We start from the raw sequence: 13,995 nt of genomic DNA on the forward strand, positions 1-13,995 counted from the left end.
CTCTGTCTCTCTTCCCCACTCCTTCACTATGCTTTCTGGGAACATCCTCTCAAATACTTGCACCTAAATCCTTGATTCAGCATCTGCTTGGCAGGGTCCCCCAATCAGGACACTTTCAAAACTCAAGTCCCATCATACCCTTCCATGCACCCTTAACTATAGCCAACTTAAATTATAAACTAAATGCCTCATGGATTCATTCTTTTGTGGTTTTGTTCTTTCTGTGTCTGTTCCCTAGAAGCCCTTCTGGCTTTCATCTCTTTTTTGTTTGTTTGCTTCTAAGGACCAGCCCAGGTTCCATTTATTTCATGATAAGCACAAAGAATGATTTCTCGGCCGTTTGAACTCCCAGAGCGTCCACTAAATTCCCCTGGTGTGATCTCCGTCCAGGCTTCTTGACCCAGTGGAATCTGCTGACAGTCTCCTGGGGCCCCCACCACTCCTGAGGTTCAACCACGACTAGACCTTATCACCCAGAACTGCTCCAGCTCTGGAATTTTAAACTCCAGGGGATGCTGATATGGGAGAGGGGGAAATTCCTCCTCTTTTTCCTTCTCAGTTCTCTGGCTGGTCTAATCTCACCACGGTTACTTCCACCAGATCCCACAGAGAAAGCGGGGGGGGGAGGCTAACATAGTAAGAACTCTTACCTTCTTCAGTTTGCATGAGACGCCCCAAGATCTCTTCATTCGCCACAGTGCCAGTGTGAACAGTGTCCAGCTAGTAAAGTCTCCTGCTGGCTCGCCAAGTGTGGGGAAGGGATACTTCCCCTCTCCTGGCTGGTCTAACAATCAAATAGACATGAGACAGGTTAAAAAGAGAAAATAACCAAGTTTAATTACTTATGTTCATATGGGGGTTCCATAAGAATTTGGGGCCCAAGGATGGATCAGGCAATTAAGGCTGATCTGCCATCTTGAGCTAAGGAGAAACCAGGCTTGTGGTTTGGGACCGCAAAGGGAAGGAAGATAATCCACATGGAGCTGGAAAAACAAATGTTTGTTAAACAAATGTTTGCTGGGCCATCTTTAACAGGGGGACACTGGAGGACTTTGATCAGAGAGGCCTTGCTACCTGTCACCTACTGGTTCATAATAAAGTATGGTTATGTATGATGATAGCTTCCTTCCTGGAGCAGGTCCTTTCTAAATTTGTTTAGGCTGTTAGGGAGATGGTCAATGGTTTTTCCTGAGTCCTCTAGTTCTTAAAAGTAACTTGCTTAAAATAGCCAATATCCAAAGAGGCATATTTTGGGGGTGGCAATGTCTGCTCCCCCTCACCACAGGTATTTCCCTCTCATACTCTTCCTCCAGGGACATCAGCTCTGTGAGGTTATCAAGGTCCCCAATCTTCTCCCTGTCTCTTGGCTCCTTCCATTCCTCCAATTGTTAAAAACAAAAGAAAAAACAGTTCTGGGTCAGTTCACTTATCAGCTTCCCCAGTTCCCCCTCTACTCCTGACCTTAGAAGAAGTGCAAAGTGGTTAAGGGTATCCGCAGGATTTACCAGGGTGGGAACCCTGGCTCTACTACATACTTGTGTAACCTTGGGCAAATTATGTAAGTTTTTGGTCTGCAGACTCTTCATCTGAAAAAGAGAAAAATAATAAAACATATCACTCAAGTGGAGGGTTCTGTTTCTATAACAAGATATGGCAAACCCTCAATAACTTGATTATGTTGACATTGCCTTTGTATCTGCATAGCTACTTCATTGGGTCGGTGGGGGGATTAAATAAAATAAGGCACTTAGAATTGTGCCAGGCACAGGATAGCCACTCCAAAAATGTTGGCTGCTATCATTATTACTGAATTTGTTTCTTGGGCTGCCATAATAAATTACCACAAATTGAATGGTTTAAAACCATAGAGATGTATTGTTCCATAGTCCTGGAAGCTAGACGTCTTAAAATAAGGTGTCTGCTGGGTTGGCTCCATAAATACAATATATTTTTATTAATTTCAGAGAGGAAGGTAGAGGGAGAGAGTGATAGAAACACCAATGATGAGATACAATCATTGATCGGCTACCTCCTGTGCACCCCCTACTGGGGATCGATCCTGCAACCCAGGCATGTGCCCTAACCAGGAATCAAACCCATGACCTCCTGGTTCATAGGTTTATGCTCAACCACTGAGCTACACCAGCCAGGCTGGGTTGGCTCCTTTTGAGCCTCTGAAGGAGAATTGATTCATGCCTCCCACCTAGCTTCTGGTGGCTGCTGATCATTGGTTTTTCTTGGTTTATAGCTGCATAATTCCAATGTCTGCCTTTGCATTGACATTGCCTTCTCCTCTGTCTCAGTCTCAAATCCCTCTGACTTTCTCTTATAAAGACACTTGTCATTATACCTAGGGCCTACACTAAATCCAGGATGACTTCATCTCGAGATCCTTAACTTAATTACATCTACAAATATATTTCTAAATAAGTTCACTTTCATGGGTTCCAAGGGTTAGGACTTAGATATAGCATTTTGAGGATCAACGTTCAGCCCACGACAATGGTCATTACAAAAACTTTCACTGGAGAGGTGAATTAAAGCCAGATTGCAAAGGATTAAAGAGACAAAGGGAAGATGAGAAATGTAGATAATTATTTGAGAGACTTGGTTAAGAAGGAGTGCAGATGGAGAGGGAGCTGGTAGACACTTACTTGAGCCTCTTGGAGGGAAGAAGAAAAAAAAAAAGATGGCAGAAAAGGAGGAAGAGCTTGAAGATACAAGAAAGAGAGGAAAGATGCAGTGGAGCGAGGAGCAGGCCCCAGAGCAGAGTCAAGGCTGAATGCTGAATGGGTGACTCAGTAAAAACCAACTGATGGGCCAGCCACAGACTGACAGCAGCCACAAAACAAGTCAGAACAGAGAAGAAAAAGAGTGAGCCAAGGAGCCACCAAAGACAAGATAAAACATAACCAACCAAACTCTGGAAAGGCCTGAGACTTAAAAGATCTGAGCCAGAGATCACCTCTTGAGCAGTTTAAAAACATTTCCTCCAGTTTCTCATCTGAAGCTCCCAATACTGCTGGAGGGCAAGCAGAATTATGACGCCCCTTGGGTGGAGAAAGAAACCGAGACCCAACAGGCCTTGGGGTTAAACAGGTAGCTGGTGTTACCAAAGGACACACGGAGCCTCCAGCTGAGGCAGGGAGTCCTGGGAAGGCCTGGGGACCCTCTCTCATGGAGGCCCCACCCAGCAGGAGGCACACTTTCATTCTGTTGCTCACATTCCTTTTTGCACTCTCCTGCCTGGGCTTCTAGGAGATGGGTCTTCCCTGGTTGTTAACCTCTTGGATTTTTCTCGGGATCCTTTCCAGGGTACCTCTCCTTCCTCCAACCCTTTACAGATTCAAAATCAATGGATTCACCTTATTCCCTCCAAAACTAGCTCTTCCTCTTGTATTCTTTACTGGGTGATCAACAACCACCAGCCACAAACCTGCCTCTGCCTGTCCCAAACATCCTGTCAATCACCAAGTACTGTCTCCTGCCTCCTAAATACCTTATGAGCCTGCTCCCTCTCTCCATCCCAAGGCCTTGTCGCCCTGTCTTACCTGAACCTTGCAATAGGCTCCCGACAGGTCTCCCTGCCTCTTGGCTTCTCTAGTCCATCTTCCAAACTACTACTCCAGGATCTTCCTAAACCACAAAGATGATGTTCTTACTCACCAGTGCAAAGATTTCTGCTGGCTTCCCACCTCTGTGGGGTAAAGCACAAACTAACTTTCATAGCCCTTTGTGATCAGCCCCCTGCCATAGTCTCCGGCCTCATTAACCCTGAACATATCCCACCTGCATTGGCTTTCCCAATCTTACCTCTACAGTCTTCATTCCTCTCTGGCTCTGAGACTCATCACAATAGCTCAGGTGGGCATGGATATTTTTCCCATCCCACAAACAAGGAGACGGAGACTCACAGGGACCATGCAGCTAGTGATGAACAGGACTAGAACTTGAACCCAACCCTAAATGACTATCCCTGGGCCAGTGTTCTCCCAGCCCCTGCCCCACCCCACCCCCCTTTGAGAAGGGAGAAAGAGGGCACTTCCTGAGAAAGGTTAGGCCCCAGGGAAGCCACCTATCACCTATCACCTCATTCACAACCCTGGAAGGTAAGTAAAACGCCTCCAATATGTGGAGGAGAGTGAAGCCCAAAGAGTCTAAAGACCTTTCTGAGGTCACATAGTGAGGCAAGTCCAAGGGGACCCGCAATGTCCAAGAACAGACTCACCCTGTGGAGGGCTCCCCCACCCCCACTCCCTGCCACACTCATCTCAGAGGGCTCAGGGTTATGGGTTGAAAATGATGTGAAGGCAGATAGGGGAAAACTCGACAAGGACACCAGAGGCGACCAGAGGTGAGACAGAGGCCCGGAACAGACCCCTCCCTCACACATTCAGAAGGAACCCACCCTGCCAATACCTTGATTTCAGACTTCTAGCCTCCAGAACTGTGAGGCAATAAACTTTTGTGTGTTTTTTTAAGCCACCCAGTTTTTTACAGCAGCACCAGTAAGTGAATACAAAGAAGTAAACGGCCACCCACCCCAAAAAGAAGAGATAGGATGAAACAAATTATATTTGTGATTTTAAAATTTCTAGCCTGAGCTCTGGCTGCTGTGGCCCAGTTGGTTGGAGTGATGTCCTGTATAACTGAAGGTCGTGGGTTCAATTGCAGGTCAGGGCACATACCTAAGGTTGCAGGTCAATTCCCGGTAGAGGCGTGTACAGAGAGCAGCAGATCGATGTTTTCTCTCACATCAATGTGGTGTGTGTTTTCTTCCTCTCTCTCTCTCCCTCTCTCTAAAATCAATAAGCATATCCTCAAGTGAGGATTTTTAAAGTTTTGTTTTTTTTTCTAGCCCTGGCTGGGTAGCTCAGTTGTTAAGAGCATCATCCCAATATGCCAAGGTTTCAGGCTCGATCTCTGGTCAGGGCACATACTAGTACAAGAAGCAACCAATCTATACTAATAATAGCCTAGATGGCCGTCACGCCCTCATGCCGTGATGCCCTTACGCCGTCACAAGGAGGCTGCGTGCGTAGCAGGAGCGTGCGGGTGGGCAGGGACTTGACGCTGTGTGCGCTGTGGGACCTGGGGGTCCGGTGGCCCCCCATGGCGTGGAGGAGGGACCCCCGGCTTCGGCTTACCTCTTTGCATCAATCCATTGAGGAGCCCTGGATGGGTGGGCAGGGCCTACCTCTTTGGTGTGATCAATCACGGGGCTTCCGCACTATGAGAGGGTACAGGCCAGGCTGGGGGACACCCCCCCCAAGTGTATGAATTTCATGCACTGGGCTTCTAGTAAATGCATAAATAAGTGGAACAACAAATCAATGATTCTCCTCTCTCTCTCTCTCTCTCTCTCTCTCTCTCTCTCTCTCTCCTTTCTTCTCTCTATTGAAAATTAATTTTAAATATTTCTAATTTTTTTATTATTATATTCACTTATTGAAGAAAATTTGGAAAGGATCGAAAGTATAAATAAGAAAACTAGCCCGGCCAGAGTGGCTCAGTGGTTCAGTGTTGACCTATGCACCAGGAGGTCAGGGTTTGATTCCCAGTCAGGGCACATACCCTGGTTTTGGGCTCAATCCCCAGTAGGGGGCACGCAGGAGGCAGCTGATCAATGTGTCTATCTCACTCTCCCTCTAAAAAATCAATAAAGACGTATTTTTTAAAAAAAATAAGAAAACTAAAAGAACACTTCCTCTTTGGAAGTGGAATCTCTGAGTGAAAGACAACTCATGACCTCTCATTTCACACTTAGGAAATTTGGTGAATTTCCCTCCTCCCCCAATCTCCCTTGCAAAGCTGCTGTGATGCTTGAATGAGAAACTGGGTCCAGTTCTTAGCACAGGGTAGAGCACCCAGCCCAGCACTATGAATGGTAGATATTGTGCCTATTTATATAGACATTGCATAAAATTGGAATCATGCTATTTTCACTTCCCCTTTTTTTACTTACCAGCATATCTTGAGTGCTTCCTCATATCTTTAATATTCACCAAGTGCCTAATATTTCATTTCTGCACAGCTTTCCATCTATGAATGTAGTATAATTTACCCAATTTCCTGTCATTGAACATTTGGGGAATTTCCAACTTTCCCTTGTTATAAATAAGGCAGGGATAAATAATCTTTGATTTTAGGGTATATTCTGGAAGTTGAATTGCTAAATCAAAGGATAACTCTTAGCCCTGGCCAGTCTGGCTCAGTCCTGTGCACCAAAAGGTGGGGGTTCAATTCCCGGTCAGGGCACATACCCAGGTTGTGGGTTCGATCCCAGTCGGGTTGCCTGCAGGAGGCAGCTGCTCCTGTTTCTCTCTCATTAATAGTTCTCTCTCCCCCATTCTCTCTCTAAAAATCAATAAAAAATATATTTTTAAAAAGTCTAATTCTTTTAAAAGTGTTTGTACATACATACTGCCAATGGTCCTGCAGAAACATCCCATAATCCCCCTCCTCTGCAGAGGAAAAGGCACTGGCTTCCTCGCTAACATCTGGTGTCCTCGTTATTTTCATCTTGACCAATTCTATAGGAAAGAAAAGCCGGCATCTCCTTTTCTTTGTACTTCGGAACTTCTAGCATTTTCGTCAAGTTTTTACATTTCCTCAGTGAATTACGTTAATCATCCTTTGCCCACAGTGTCCTTCTGTCAGTTCCTCTCATTGTTACGGCTTTAACGGGACTTGAAAGGGCCGCTCTAGATGGGAACCCGAGGGCAGCTTCCTTCCCGCCCTTCTGACCCTCCTCTTCCCACATTCGCATCCTCACCAGCCGTCCTCGGTCCCCAGGGGACCTTTGTCATTCAAACTAGTCTTTGTTTCCCAGGGCCTGGGAAAGCCAGCTCTCTCTACCTTTTGCTAGGTTTCCGTCCTGAAGCCCCACATTCCTTCGGCCCCCATCTCAGGTCTCTCTCCACGCCCTGCACACGCTCCCCTCCAAATTCCTCCACCAGGTGCAAAGCCACAGGGGCCCCAGACTGACGTGGCCAGTGCAAGAATCCCAGCCCTGCCCAGTTCTGGCCTGAAAGGCGGGGGAGGAGGGGGTGGGGGGGGGCGCTCAGGGAAATGGGGAGCGGTTCAGAGAACCAGTTGTCCCTGGGGAGGCCTTGTGTCAAGGCACCAGTGTCAAGAGGGAGCAAGAGCATGTTTTAGGGTGGCAATGAGGGGGAAATGCACACTATGCGTAAAGCACAAAATTCGGGGGGCACAGATCACCACAAAACCCGGAGGACCAGGCAGGGCCACTCCAGGAGGGACAGGCCTTGGCAGGGTCTGGCTTCCACTTGTGCCTGGAGTGTACCAGCCTGGGCAAGGGCTGGGAGGCCAGAGGTTCTGGCTGAGCAGGTCATGCAAATGAAGGGTCTCCGGTCACCCGAGAAGTCCCAAGGGTAGGTGGCAAGGACTGCGCAGCTCAGACAACAGCTCAGGCAGTGGACAGGGGCCCCATGGGGGGGTCTTTCCTGCCTGGCTCCAATGCCACTCATCACTCCCCCACTGGAGACATCTTCGGGGAAGATGGAGCCTGGCTGCCCAGGGTGCCGGCCCCGCCCTGAATCTTGAGGGTTGACTAGCCTCGACCCGATTGACCAGACACAGAGGTTGCCCGAGCAGAGTGACTAAAACTGAGAGTCAGAGGGGGCTTCCCAGAAGCAGACTCAGCTGGGCCATGGGGTGCCCGTGTGTCAGGCAACGGGGCTGGGGAAGGGCAGGTGGCCTCGATTCCCGAGAGAGAAGTACAGTCTTGTTTCGGGGGCGGTGAGCGGGCAGTTCCCCCGAGTGGCAGAGCACAAGATGTCCGCAAGAGGCGGAGAGCGGCGCCCGAGACGGGTTCTCCAGGATATCACAGGAGGTCCCCGGCCCCCCGCCGAAGAGAGCGGAGGGCGGGGGATTTCGGAGAGGAGACGAAAGGGGTTGGGCGGCGCCCCCAGCCCCCCCCGCCGCGGCTGCACGTAGCACTCGTCCGCTCCGCGCCGAGCAGGTAACAAAGGGCCAGTGTCGCCTGCAGGGCGCCGCCCGGCCCGCCGCCTGGCGGCTCCGGGGGGCCCCGCAGACCCAAAGGGGGGAGGACGGGGGAGTGGCCGGGGGCTCCAGGCACACCCAGCCTGGGTCAGGACCGTCTCCTCTGCCAGATGTTTCCCTCCAGCGGCCCCCAGGGCCCGAGAAGGCGGCGGGGCCCCCGTTGGGATGACCAGTGTCTCTGGCGAAACAAAGACAGGGCCTGGCCCGCGGGGCCCGCGGGGGCTGTGAAATGCACAGCCCTGTGTGGTGCCCGAGAGGCCAGGGCAGCGCTCCCCGGACTCGGGCGCGCCCCGAGCGCACCCCCACCCCCAGGGTGAGGACGTGCGCTGCCCTCTAAGCGGAATTTGATCTGCAGAACATTCCTGTGCACAGTTCATGTCTGCGCTCCGGAATGTCTTATCTAGGAGTCCACTTGAACGGGCTGGTGGCTCTTGACGCAAGATAGTTCTGTCCACATCAAAGGAGGGGGCACTGGTGCTGCTGATGGAGACTAGAGGGAGACCAAAGCCTCTGGCCTTGGCGGCACCATTGAATATACCCAGACCCTCGTGGTGTTCACAATCCCGCAAGCACACGAATACCCATGCAGAGCGCGCATGTCCGTGTAATCCGACACACCCCTGTCCCCACCTCATTTCACACTTCACTGGTCAGTGTGTGCCCCCAGGAACCATTCCAGAGACCCCCATTGTCAAGGAGGGCTGGAGAATGAACCCGGGAATGATCCTTCGGCATTATCCTGCCTGTTCACTCTCCCCCACAGCCCACCCCTACACACACACACACACACACACACACACCCCTCTTTGTCCTTCATGCAGGGCAATCCTGGGGCAGAATTAGGAGGTTTGGGCCAGGCTCACTAGAGATCAAAAGCACTTTGGGAGGGAATGTCCTCAGAATGGGAGCAGCTGCCCTTCCTCCATCACACCCAGCAGCAGCCCATTCCAGAGAGAACTCCCATCCCCCATCAAAGCATCTAAATGTGAGGCCAGAGGACCGCCCAGGATAGCAGCTCAGGCCTTGGCAGAACTAGGAGCTATGTTGTCGGGGGTGGGGGTATTGGCTGCCTCAGTTTTCTCATCAGTACAGTGGGGAACAGAGCCAATCCCTGTGACCTGGGCCCCTCCAATTCTGACTTCTGCTTTGGAGCTGATCAGTAGACCTAGGGAGTGTGTTCTTTGTGCTCACACAAACCTTCTGTCCTTGCAACGTAGCCCAGAACACCCATTCCTGGAGAGAGAGTGCTGGGAACAGCAAAGAGAAGCTCCGAGGCACCAAAGAGCCTGTACAGTCTCCTCTAGGTCAGCTAGGGAGGAGTGGAACCAGGTCCCTGCCCTGGGAATGTCCAGGCCACTGAGCAGCAGTCATGTACATACACAAATCAGACCCAGGGCTGCAGCCCCACGTGCTGAGGGCTCAGGACTGGTGTTTGGAGAGGAAGGGAAGGCTCCCCCAGTACATACAGGCTGGTACACAAATGGCTCTCAGTACTGTATGGCGACTGAATGAAAAACCACACAAGTGGATGAATGAATGTCGGAGGCCATGAATTCATGTGGGTTGGAACCCTCTGCTTTCCCAGGCTGAGATTTCTTGGGGATTGTCACTGCTCTGACCCTGGTGTGCATCCTCAACACCCAGTAGGCTGCAGCTCCCCAGGAAGGGGCCAGGATACCCTTTGATACAGCCACCAGGTGGCCAAGCTGTGCTTGGTGAACATTCTTGAGAGTGGAGTATTGATGTCCACCTCCCCACCAGACTGAGAACGCTTCACAGGCTCTGCAGTGTCTGGCTCAGATTTCTGCTACCCTCCATCCCAGTGTTCACTACAGTGTGAGGCACTGTGCCAAGAGACAAGGGCCTGGATTCCAGGCAGGCCTGGCCACTTTCTGGTTATGTGGCCTTAGGTCGTCATTTCTCTCTCAGCCTAAGTTTCCTTATATAAAGTGCAAAGCTGCCTTCTGTGCTTTACTGGATGTGGGGTTGTTACCATCATAACTAGCTGGTTAATATTAATAATAGAAAGAAAGCAAAGGAGAGGCCAGACATTGTAAGCATGCTCATCTGGGCAGCTTCACCAGGAAGCTGCAATTTCACACTTCTCAAGGGACCACCTGTCCATTCCCTGCAAATCACAGGGGGAAGGGGTCCAACAAAGGGGAAGATGGGCGCATGCTCAGTGAAGTTGGGGTGATGTCGGGAAGGTGCTTGCCTGTCAGTCTAGCCTGGGGAACAAAGATCATGGGCCAGAATGGCAGAGCCACTGCAAGCATGAGAAATCCTGACGGCTTAATTGGGGAAGCTCCTGGTTATAACCCTGAGACAAAGAGTTATCTCTCTCTTGTTCCTCTGGCTTCACTCTGCTTCCTTGCACTCGCTTGCTCCATGACCCACGCTAGCATGCCATGTGGCCCTAGAAACTGCATGGCCATGCAGACCCCACACACAATGGACTGCGGCTGGGAACACAAGCTACGCTAGCCAAAGGCAGGACTGGACTGTGCTGTAATATGGAGCAAAGACTCTGGGCGGTGGCTTTAATTCTAGCTCTGCTAAAGGCAAAATGGGAATCTATGGCAGAATGGAGGGCGATGAGACCATGGAGGGGAGCTCCCTTCATGTTACGTCATCAATAAAGCTTTCCAGTACACCTCATCCTCCCGTGGGAGGCTCAGGAAATTCTTGTTCCTGCTGCACCCCAAGAAGCCCACTTCCACCAGCAGCAGGCGGGGACACAGAGGGCACCTCACCAATAACAGGGTCACTACTCCTCCCTCCACATCCCGTCCCTCAGAGCCCAGGATCTTCCTTCACCTGTCACCCTCTTACCCACTCCTCCCTTTATGTCTGCCTTTATACCTGCACTTGCAGGTCTCTGAGAGCAGGAACTGGGTCTCCCTCATCTCTGTGTCCTCTATCGCCCAGGATTGCCCAACACATGGTCGAGCACATGGCAGTGGAGGTAAATGTTCACTGAATGGTTAAGTGATGAGTGAGAGCATTTTGTAAACCAGAAGGGTGTTAACCAAAAGTCTGCCATTCCACATGGGATATAGATTTTTAAATGTTTATTAAGAAATAAATGACTCAGAACCTTTGACCCTCCCCCTTTTTTTGCCCAAGAGATTCAGACAAATCTGCGTGAGGAAGGAGATCTTAGGGTGCTGCCTCCGCCCAATATGAACGACGTGTGGTAAACAAGGCAGCTTCAGGCAGGTGCCTGTTAGCTAGGCACTCCCTGGGCCCCGTTGTTTCTGAGTTCCCCAGCAAGGATTTTCCTGCCATGTGTGTCCTGCTCTTCCTCAACTACCTGTGAATCACCCCTGCCCTTCTGAAGTCTAATATCCTGTCTTCCCTCCCCCTTGCTTCTTTTTCCAAAAAGGTCTTGTACACCCAATGTTGCCTAGCTGTCTTTGGTATTTTCACCTATTTATCATGTCTATGTGACTTCCCCATGAGCATGTATTAAACTTTTATTTTCTCCTGTTAATCTGTCTCTGTTAATTTGGTTATTAGCCTGCCAAAAGCACATAGAAGGTGGGAGGAAAAGTATTAATATTTTTTGGTCCCCTCCCCTCCCCCAGGGCTGTGCAAACATGAGGGCTTTTGTCGATGTGGCAGTATTTTATATCATAGAAGTTCAGGACTGGAACATATCTTACAGATGAACTGAACACCCACTACCACCTGACAGATGAGGAAGCTGAGACTGTGGAACAGACTGCCAGAGATCACTCATGGAGGCTGTGCTCATTTGTCCTGCTTGCAGCCCATCTAAAGTCTCCTGGCTCACTGGAGACAAGGGCTTCCTCCATGGCCCCTCCCAGGTCATTCTCCTCAGACCATCCTCCCCCCTTGCATGGCTCAAGCCAGTGTACACACAGGGAAGACCAACTCCAGAGCCCCTGCCTTACTCCTGGTCACTGCCTTCCTCAAGACACCTGGGAGCCATGAGTGCTGAAGCTGGGGCGCTGCTGTAAGGAGGCTGTGCAGTCGGAGTGCATTGTGGAAGGCAGAGGCAATGAGAGCAGCCTGTGCAGGTTCTAGCCAGAAGCTTAGCTGGGGAGTTCCCAGTAGAGCCCAGGGCAATGCATTTAGCTTGGACATCAGAGCCAGACCAACCTGACTTTGACTCCTGATTCTGATAGTGAATTACCTCTTCTATGAGCTTGTTGTCTCACCTGGAATATAGGAATATTAATCCTTACCTGATAATATAGAGATGATTCAATAAGAACATAAGCAAAAGAGTCTATTATGGATTGAATATTTATATCCCTCCCAAATTTATATGTTAGAGTCCTGACTCCTAGTGTGAGTGTATTTGGAGATGGGGCCACTAAGGAAGTAACTAAAGTTAAATGAAACCAGAAGGGTGGGATCCTGATTTGACAGGATTCATGTCCTTATAAGAAAAGACAGCTCATGAGCGTGCTGCCCCCTGACCCCTACACACAGAGGGAAGGCCTTGTGGAGACATAGCAAGAAGGCAGATCTATAAGTCAGGAAAAGGACTCTCACCAGAAATGGACTACCCTGGCACCTTGAATTTGTTATCACACAGAAAGAGTTCACCCACCTGGCGCTAGCAGAGCCGAACCCTAAACATCAAGGATTGCAGTGGAGAAATGTTGGCTATTTTTATGAATGGCGCCATCCAGGAGAACGGGAAGCTAATACTCAAAAGCCCAAACTCTCTGATGGCACATAAGACACAGCTATACAGGCCAAATCTCCCAAGTCACCAAGGGTAAAGGCTTCAGAGTCCTGTTGGGAGCTGATTGGTCGGAGGTGAGCTAAGGGTAATAAATCATTTCTCCAGATCTTGAGGACAGTTCAGAGGTCTGTTCTGGAGTCCCTCTGTCTTGTCTCATGGAAAAGTAGCCAGGGGGTCATTCCACCTTGGGCTCAGTTGTTGAAACATAACTTAGGTCAACAGGTTATCTTTAGCCTGCCAGAGGTCTGTATCTTGTGATCATTAGTCAGGCCCCAGCAATGTCTTCTGCTGCCTTGGGGGTTGCTGATGATCCTGGGGAAAGGCTAGGTAGGATTTAAAGCTAAATATAATCAGTCATAAAGTCCCTTGGTTTCAATCTCAAAGTTCTACCCTCCAGAACCGTGAGAAAATGCACGTCTGTTGTTTAAGCCACCTGGTCTGTGGTATTTTGTTATGGCCGCCCAAGCTAATATAGTGTCTAAATAAGTAGTGGGGCCCGGTTGGCATTGCTCAGTGGTTGAGCATCGACCTATGAACCAGTTTGATTCCAGTCAGGGCACATGCCCAGGTTGCAGGCTCAACCCCCAGTGGGGGTCATGCAGGAAGCAAGCAATCAATGATTCTCTCTCATCATTGATGTTTTGATCTGTCTCTCCCTCTCCCTTCCTCTCTGAAATCAATAAAAAAAATATTTCAAGGCCGGCCGGCATGGCTCGGTGGTTAAGCATTGACCTATGAATCAGGAGGTCACAGTTCAATTCCTGGTCAGGGCACATGCCTGGGTTGCGGGCTCTATCCCCAGTGTGGAACAGGCTAGAGGCAGCTGATCAATGATTCTCTCTCATCATTGATGTTTCTTTCTCTCTCTCCCCCTCTCCTTCTTCTCTGAAGTCAATAAAATATATTTTAAAATATATATTTTAAATAAATAAATAGGGAGGCCATAATTGTTCTCTCTCTTGACAGCCTCCTGTTTCCCCTCTACTCCCAGGAGGACTAAGGAAGGCATCCTGGCCTGCCGCTCCTTCCCCCACAGTTCAGAGGACATTGAAAGGAGAGTAGTGGTGTGGGCTGGTAAGGTCTGCAGTAAACCGAAAGTGCTATCCCAGAAGATATGAACCTTATATGGGGGGGAAATATGATTCAGTTAAAGATGTTGAGAGGAGGAGCATAACTTGAGTTGTCTAGGTGACCCAAATGCATCACAAAGGTATTTATTTATTTATTTATTTATTATTATTATTATATTC

This window comes from Myotis lucifugus, unplaced genomic scaffold (genome assembly GCF_000147115.1).
Source record: "Myotis lucifugus unplaced genomic scaffold, Myoluc2.0 scaffold_37, whole genome shotgun sequence".
NCBI lineage: Eukaryota > Metazoa > Chordata > Mammalia > Chiroptera > Vespertilionidae > Myotis > Myotis lucifugus.